Genomic DNA, 8,738 nt, shown 5'->3' with positions numbered 1-8,738 from the left:
GTCTGCTAGGTCTGTCCAAAGCAGAACTTCAGCACAGAGCAAATTTTCCAGGAGCCTTGAAACTTTGCCATGGATTTCCCATCCAGAAGAAGGGTCATGTTTCCCTCCACTTTTATTCCTCAGACTATCATCTGTGTTATACTAAGCCCCTTTGCATGATACTGTGTGTCATCCACAATTCTTGCTTTAAATACAGTACAGTATACACTTCTCCAGGCACACTGCTTGTATCCTGCTGGAGAAGGGAGAAGGGAGGTGTTTGTTTACAAACTAATCTTGGACAGATTCCACAGCATCTTTCTTCTCTTGCACCAAACTCTCAGTATTGCTCTGAATTATCTTCCTCAGTTACCAGCTGTCGGAGTCCATGTTTCCATGGATCCTCCACAGAGAGTGAGAAGTACAGAGATTGAACTAAAACCTTTAGAAAAATTAGAATATATAAAAGCTTTAGATACATAAAGTAGAAATCTAACCCTGAGCCTTAAGTTTTACATGCCCTAAGTCCTAGTTCAGTGTAGAAGGACACAGCTTCAGGCTTAGTGATAGAGTACAGACATAACAAAAATAGAGTAGGGTACTGTTTATAATTTTTAGTATGAGTTTTATGTACAACAAGGTAGAACCTTATGCTAGTAAGATAGAGGTTTATGTTAATAGATATGCTATGTGCGTAGGTTTTGACGCTGATCTTCGTAGTTTTACGAACTTTAGAATTGTACCTAGATTGGCTAGTGTGTAGATAAAAAATATGAATATGCATTTTGCAATTTGGGATAAAAAGCTTCTGTGTCAGTCGGTCAGGGGTTTGGAGGGATCGATTGATTGATCAATCCGATCTATCGATCCAACCTCCACCTCCTGCAACCTGAGGAACGATCCTTGACAGGAAGCCGAGACGGGATTTTAAGGTATTATACATCGCGGTCCCCGCTCCAAGGGACCTGGGCCCCGGGGTTCCCCCTTTTTCCCTGCAGCACTTGCCACCAGAGCGCTGGTCGGGACAGCCGGGGACTCTGCGTGGGGAGGGACCCCGGGGCCCCCAGTGCCCTCGCGATCCCCCGGACGGGAGCTCTGTGCGGCTCGGGCCCCCACTGCCCTCGCGATCCCCCGGACGGGAACCCTGCGCGGCTCGGGCCCTCCAACTGCCCTCGCGATCCCCCGGACGGGAGCTCTGTGCGGTTCGGGATTTCCCACTGTACCCGCGTCCCTGCGGTCGAGGGCTCTGAGTGGGTTCGGAATTTCGGGGTCCCTTTTGTTGTTATGATCCCTGCGGCTGAGATCCCTGTCTGAAAATTGTGATCGATTCCTCTCTGCTAGTGTGATCCCAGCGGTTGAAAACGCTGACATTAATAAGAGGTTGCTTTACCCTGAGGCTGTAAATGATATGCTTTGCTTGTAGTCTTACTAGTTTTGCTTGTTGGGAGTTCTGTGCTTTGTTTGCTGTTTCATTGGAACTCTGTGTGTTGAGATTTCTATGCTTTGGTTGTTGTCTTGTTTAGACTTGTTTGCCTAGGTTTATAATTGATTGTAGAATAAGGCCGCTCTCAGAACTCTTATGCCTTCAGATATGTGCTTTTGTATAAATAAATTACTCTATTTAGATACTAAAATGCTGTAAGACCTTTAGAGACTTTATACCCGTACAACGACCTAGGCAACCAGCCATTCCTCCATCTCCTGCTCAGTTTCAGCTGTAAGATAGTGGCTGTACTTGTCTATTGTCTTCAGCTCAAATGCATAGCGGCGCATCTTGGGACACTGAACAAACAAAAGAGATTTATATCACATTTTCCTCAACAACCCAGCACAGTACCTGCCACACAGCTCCTCTCTGGGAAGCAATCCTGAGCTGAAATACCACAAAATACAAGGCAAGCATCCTCCCTGATACAGCAATCCAGCTGCAATCACAGAGGTCTTCATGGCTTGAGCAGTGCACAGGTCCATGGCCAGCTACTATGAGTGAAGGAAAGCCAGACTAAAGCACAGACATTGCACCAAGGAGCAGGAACAGGCTCCTTCTGATGTCATCAGATTTTTAATATTTACCCAGAGAAGCCAGGAACTGGATTTGTCTGACATGGTAAGTAATGCTGTACTCCGGGACACTTAGAGGCATCTATCTTAAAAAAGCAAGTGGTACAATGCAGCTTTTTGGAGCTGTGTTGGCCTTTAAACAGCATTTTCCAACCAGAAGCTAAAGCAAATCTGATGCAACTTGGGAAGTATTCCCCATACATCACTGAGGTGTGTGCATTACTCCTTTTACTGTGTTCAGAAAGATAAATGGAGACTCACAGCTCTGACTCATCCATGCTGAAGCAAATCACTGGGGTAATTTAAGCCACCCTGCACCACACAGAGCTTGAAGCTTCTGCAGAGACAGCAAGGGCAGGAGGCAGAGCAGCAATCCACTGCTGCACTTCACTCTAGCACAACTAAGCAAACTTGGGATTTAGACCTGTACAAATACTTGCTCCTAAAACTTTATGAGCCCTGAACAGGTCCTAATTTCCAAAGGACTGCATGCTTGCATGGACTTATCAAGATATAGCTTAAGAAACAAGAAGCTGGTGCAAGAACCAATTAGAGGAAGAAGGTGCCTCAGATAAAGTAATATCATTTACTTACTGCCCTGTTGATAGGTTTAGCTGACCAGCTTTGGGTTAGTTTGCAATTCCATGCCTTCAGACCTTGAAAGAGCAGGCCTATCTTGGAGCCAGCAATCCATAAGTCTATGCAGAGCCACACAGAAAGGACACCTACCTGAACCGCATCATTGCAAGCATCCAAGAAAATGCAGCCTTTGGATTCTTTTGAAATTTTCTCATCTTTGTAGGAATTCAGAATATAGGAGCCATCTGTGAGCTGTGACAAGTAAAAATACCTCCTCTTGAATACTTGTAAAAATACAAATTCTTGCTCAGGCAAGTATTCACTCTGCTGTCCCGGGCTGATGGATGAGATCAGAAGCTCGATGGCAGCTGGAACGGCAGGGATGTCCCGCAGAGCTGGGCGGTGCAGGGCTATAGGGTAGCAGAAAGCCTCAAAGCAGCGCCGAAGAAGCCACAATGGCAGGACAGGGCAAGCCCAGCAGGGCAGGAGGAGGTGAGCTCAGAATTCCTGGGCATCTGAGCAGATGATGGTAGATTTCCCAGGATGGGATGGAGTGATGACCGTGAACTCGCCCCGCAGCAAGCAGCAGCCCGACGGTCCTCTCCGATGCTAAGAGCAAGAGTCAAGCTGCCTCCAGCTCTGTCCTTTACCTCCCCCAAAACTCACGTTATCTCCCCCCTCTGAGAGAAACTCCCAGAGACCCAAAAACAAAGGGTGTAGCCCGGTTCTAGAGTCTCCTTTGGCCACTTCTTTGTTTTGGTCAAGCATCCACAAGCACCCAGTAGTTAGTCTCCTAGCAACTTATGGGGAAAAAATTCTATAAGTAAAAAAAAGAAAGAAAAACCCAACAAATCTAACCCCTAACATACGGTCATGCCAAAAGATATAAATGTCAAAACATCTGTGAAAGTGCTTGGAATACTCTTCCAAAACAAATCTCAGTAACTTCTCTTGTTTGAATATTTGGGACACTGGCCAGAAGAAGAAATCTCCAGATTTTGATAGCGTATTTTTATCCTTTTGCTTTTATGGAGGCAGGCTGATAACAGTGCACAGCAATGTCTCCAGCCCAGAGCAGATATTTTTTAAGAGGCAGCACCTCAAGTTACTGATGTAATGCAGACCAACAACATAGCCAAAAAACGATAAAGGTCAAACTTGACAAAACATTTCCATTTATAAAGAAGCCACTGCAGTCCAGACCTGAGGTGTGGTGGGACATACCCCAGTAATTTGAGAAATGTGCATGAAACAGCCCCTCCAAATCTTTAGCTCTGCAACAAAATTCCCTTTTCCTCTGTAAGTTCCTCAGCAGCAATATATTGGTGCCATGGGAATTTTAAACAGCTGGGCTAAACCCTTCCCTCTGTAAACAAAAACTTCCTAATATCACATGCATGAATTAATCTCCACGTGGTACTTGAAACAGAAAAACACTGCCCATCCCTTCTGTAGCAAATGTGATATGCATGGGCAGGAAACATGGCATCTGCACCATCCAAAATAACCACCAGGTCTGAGATGTCCCAATTGGCAGAGCCCGCAGCTCACCCCCATAGAGAAGCTCCAGGGCTACAAATCTTCCCTACTGCCAGCTGAGCACAAAGATGCCAACTTCCAGAGGAAGCAAACACCAACCCAGCATTGGCACATAATGTACAGAGCAGGACTGACACACTATCAGCAAGGTGGGTTGAAGTGACTGATGAAAAATTGCAGGTTATGTGGTAAACCACAAAACTTTCCAAGAGGAGAACTCCAGAATCACAGTGTAGTTGAAAAACAGACTGCCCAGTTTTAGTTCTGGACATGAAGAGTTTTCCTTAGTAACTGCTTGGCTTCCTTTATTCCTCTTCCTATGATGCTCTGTTTCAAGGGAAAAAGCCATGAGAAATATGACTAATCTTCCAGAAAACTTAGGAGATCCTTGGCTCTTAGAGATTATCTTGTCATACTCTGAAATAAATCATTGCTTCACTTTTGATCCCATTTTCACAGCAGAAAGCATCTCACCAGAAAATCGTTCCTAGGAAATGAATTCCTGCTTTGCTTTGTGAAATTAACTTTTTAATGTATTCCTGCTTTTTAACAGGAATATATTAAAAAAAAAAAACAAAAAAACCCCTCAACTTTCTCCTTACCTCATCCTTTTCAAAGTCTTCATCAATTTCAAACACATGGCTTGGAATCTTGTCTGGCCTAAAGGATTTGCTGAAATCACAACACATTTTCATGTTTAATGAATGGAACATGAGGGTTGTATGAGCCAGCAGCTGATGCTGGATCCAGAAGCAACAGCCAACTGCAGGCTCTAGAGCATAGAAGATAGCTTGCAAGAGACCTACAGCTCCTTACAGTTGGGGAAAGCTAAGTTCTGAGTGCATTTCATGGAAATTAAGCACAAGCAGTCTGTAATTAGCTTTCTCTTGTTAGCTGTTGGATTCTGCAGAGTTTTTGTTGACTTGCATTTATGGAACAGAGAGAGAGCACTCCAGTTTATCTTGCATCTCTACCAAAAAAGAAGCAAGATCAGACTACAAGATTATTCACAAATTTTAACATTATTTCATCAACAGTATGATTCCATTGCTGCTTCACATCCCCTCATGACCCTCAAAACAGACCCACTACGTCCAATTAAGAAGAAAAAGCATTTAACAAGCTTCCAGCACACAAGCAGCCTGGACAGGGGCCCAGACATACCCAGAGTGTGGGCAGTGAGAGCAGAACAGGCACCATCAGAGAGAAAATAACATTGCACCAGAAATCCTGGATGTGATACAAGTACACAGAGATGTATGTGCCTGTCTGAAAAACCCAATTAGCTCTGGAGCTAGAAGCACTGGCACAGCCCAGCGTTTTCAAGCACGTAACTCCCCAGCACTGCAGCACCAGCAACAATATCACATCACCCTCTCTGTACTGGGGACATGAGGAGAATCTGCTTGTCATGGGAACATTGTGTGAGGCACACAGGGAACATCAGCCCAGCAGGACAATGAGGCTCCCGGGTTAGGATGTGTACTACAACACTATTTATCCTGCCATGGGTCTGGGCTGCAGTCTGTCCTCATCCCAAATGGAGGGGGTATGCACACACTGGCAGATGGGATGTGAAGCACTGACCCACACAACATTGTGGGCATCTCCCTGACAGAGCTGAGGGGCAATGGTATGACAACACAAACCTCTGGCTCTAACCTGCAGTGACATGCCTCTGGAGGAGAGGCGGCCTGTGGGACAGTCATCAGGGAAAGGGCAGACTGCTCCTGCTAAGCCCTGTGATCACACATCAGCATTCCAAGGGAGCACGACACTTACCATGGCAACATCCAAAAGTCTCCTGAGTATTCCTCATATTTGTAGTTTACCACAAACCAGTCAGAGCTGTAGGTTTTAATGCACTGAAAGGAAAACAATACAGCTCTTAGAAAGCTACAGCAAGCAAAACAAAGCCCAGCACCAATCTGAGAGGTTACACACTGCAGGGTGAGGTAAGCACACGCGGGAAGGGAGTGGGCAAGGCTGCTTCACTTGTTTTATGTAGCAATGCAGAATTTCATAAGGAACCTTTTCAGCACAGAGACAAAAATCACACAGCATATGGCCTGCCACACAGCTACAGATTTTGTATTTACATCACTCTAAGGCTCTAAAAAAGGAGTAGTGATTTGGGAGACTGTTTTCCAGAAAGCAAGTTTTCTGTCCTCAGAAACACAGTGTGTCTAACTCAACACCGACCATTGCTTTTTGTTCCACTGCACTTGAATGGAATGGTCCTGGAGAGCAGCACTTCACAACAAACCCACAGCACTCCAGATGCTCCAGGGAGGTGGTGGATCCCCTCCTTGTCAGGCAGGTGGTGCAAAGCCACACACCTTGGCTGTGTACAAAACCCACTGCAAAGACACTCTGCACATGAGATATCTGTGAGAACTCTCCTGTGCAGCAGGTCAGGCAGTGCTTCCCACAAAGGAAAAGCCAAGTGATCTGCAATCTTGCAGATCAGGAGCTATAGCTGAGCATCTTGTCCAAGGGCTATAAAGTGCTGAAGGCAGGTGTCACATGGGCTTTGCCCCTACCTCTTTGACAGAGACTCTGAGCTTTCTTTAGAGCATCTTCTGGTCCGTTGACTGGACAGTCCTTCTCTGTCGGCCGATGACCGAGATCTGCAGGAAAAAGGAGAAAACTTTTTCAGCACAAACTCCATCTTCAGGGCTTGACATTCACTTTAAATAAATGTGGTGGGCCTAAACCACCAGTGGGTCATTTTGATTTTATGTGTCAGTAATGCAGCCAAAATTAACATGTGGTTAATGGTGGAAATTTTCCAAGGTAAGCAGGACGGGAGACGAGCGAGCCTCAAATATGGGAAACAGCCAGAGGAAACTCACAGACACATCTTCGATCGGAAATATCAGGAGGTCCCGGAGGGGATCACTGTAGATCTGAACTCTGTGTTGAAGGATCACGTTCTCATAGTCCAAAGGTTCCACCACTTTAGTTTTTTCCTGCAGGAAAAACAGATGATAAAAAAATTACATATATGTAATATCTAAAATAACCAGTAAATAACATCTTGTGCTTAATTTCAAACCATGTGACCACTGGACTGCCTATTATTCAGCACTCTGATACTTCTGTGCTGCAGGTAACCACTGATGAGCATGTTTTGCAGAGAGGGAAATGAGGGGTTAAGTTTTAAGTAATAAGCTACGGGAAGAAACAAAGCACTGTGCTGCTCTGTTTCAGCACAGTCTCTAATTTCTTAATGGAGCAAGAAAGCCTCCTGGACAGGCCATAGCTTTAACAGATGCAAGATCCAGCATCTTTATGTTTGAGCAGCTCATCTGTACAGGTTGGAAGAAATACAGGCTCCTGTGCTGGCTCTGCTCAGCTCAGGGCTGGTTTTACTTCAGGAGCAGAAGAGAGCTGTGCTCTCCCTAGGAATGATGAGAGCAAGGTTGCTGCTACTACTGCCAAAGCAGGAATCTCGGCCCATGGAAGAAAAACAGCATCCCTCTGGAATAACAGGAAAGCCCTCTCCATAAATTGCATCCCAGACACAGCCAAAGGCTAGAGCCTAGTCTTATTCTCTCTCATATTTCAGGGAAGCAAGAGGAACTTCTCCAAAAATCCCCGGAGTCACGAGCAAAAACTATTAGGAGAGCTTCATTATATTTCCTATTGCACCAATTTTGTCTGTGTAACAAGTCCACAAAACAGAACGTAGTAAAATGAGAAAAACAACTTCTGAAGCAGGCAAATGCCATCTCAGCTGCCCAGCCTGACTTCAGATTTCATGAGCAAGAGTCAGGCTCTCAGCACTGCATTGTGAAAATCAAATTTCACACCAAAAGCCAACCAATGACTGTATAGGAGTGGTCACAATAAAACAGGAACCAAATTCTGACCCATCACCTTTGCCTTGTTTTGAATCTTGACCAAAATCCTGATGTTTGGCCCTGCCACAGACAGTGTTTATGAAACCCCTGCAGCAGCATGTGATGCCATGTGCCTCTGGACATGACATCCTTGCAGGACAACAGGCTTGGGCTCTCTACTCTTGGAAGAGGAACATCAGATGCTTCCCCATGGGCAGCAAACGTTACCCTCCAGTCAAATGGCTTTTCTGGGATGAACTGTTCACCATGACTGGAGTTAAAAATGAGACTGATACAAGGTCTCTTGCTGAACACAGCACAACCTGCAGCTTAAAAAAATGAGTCCCAATTGAGGACTGAAAGCTCAGCATTGTATAACACTGCTGGATAAACAGCCACACCACCTAGAGTCCAAACAATTCAAGATTTTCTGTGACATGCGAGATGAGCAGGGATGTCAACATTGCTCTTCCATAACCAATCCTAGGCAAAGGTCCTATGCCTGTTCTGTGTCTTTGGCTCCTGAGGATCTGGGATGCATTAATGAAACACCTCCTGCCTCACACAGTTTTGCATTTAAAATGTCTCCTTTCCATGCTGCAGAAATCCAGCATGAATTAGCTCAGTTATCTGAAAACGTTCCCTTCTTAATCACTCTCTGAAAACTTTGCTTTACTGCTTGCACAATCCTGAAAGGAACTTTACAATCCTCAGATTACCAGTGAGAAAGACAAA

The 8,738-nt window shown here is 45.1% G+C and overlaps 1 long non-coding RNA gene across 1 annotated transcript; it reads right to left on the bottom strand.

The window, feature by feature from the left end:
• Positions 1-2,773: 2,773 nt before the first annotated feature.
• LOC134565102 (uncharacterized) lies at positions 2,774-7,128 on the bottom strand. Its single transcript, XR_010083770.1, has 5 exons — positions 7,014-7,128; positions 6,702-6,788; positions 5,941-6,023; positions 4,761-4,830; positions 2,774-2,871 (listed from the first exon to the last, which is right to left on the bottom strand). It is a non-coding gene; the product is annotated as an uncharacterized LOC134565102 (long non-coding RNA).
• Between the last annotated feature and the right edge of the window lie 1,610 nt (positions 7,129-8,738).

The sequence above is a fragment of the Prinia subflava genome (assembly GCF_021018805.1).
Source record: "Prinia subflava isolate CZ2003 ecotype Zambia chromosome W unlocalized genomic scaffold, Cam_Psub_1.2 scaffold_33_NEW, whole genome shotgun sequence".
NCBI classification, from domain to species: domain Eukaryota; kingdom Metazoa; phylum Chordata; class Aves; order Passeriformes; family Cisticolidae; genus Prinia; species Prinia subflava.
This window is presented reverse-complemented; position numbering and strand designations above follow the sequence as displayed.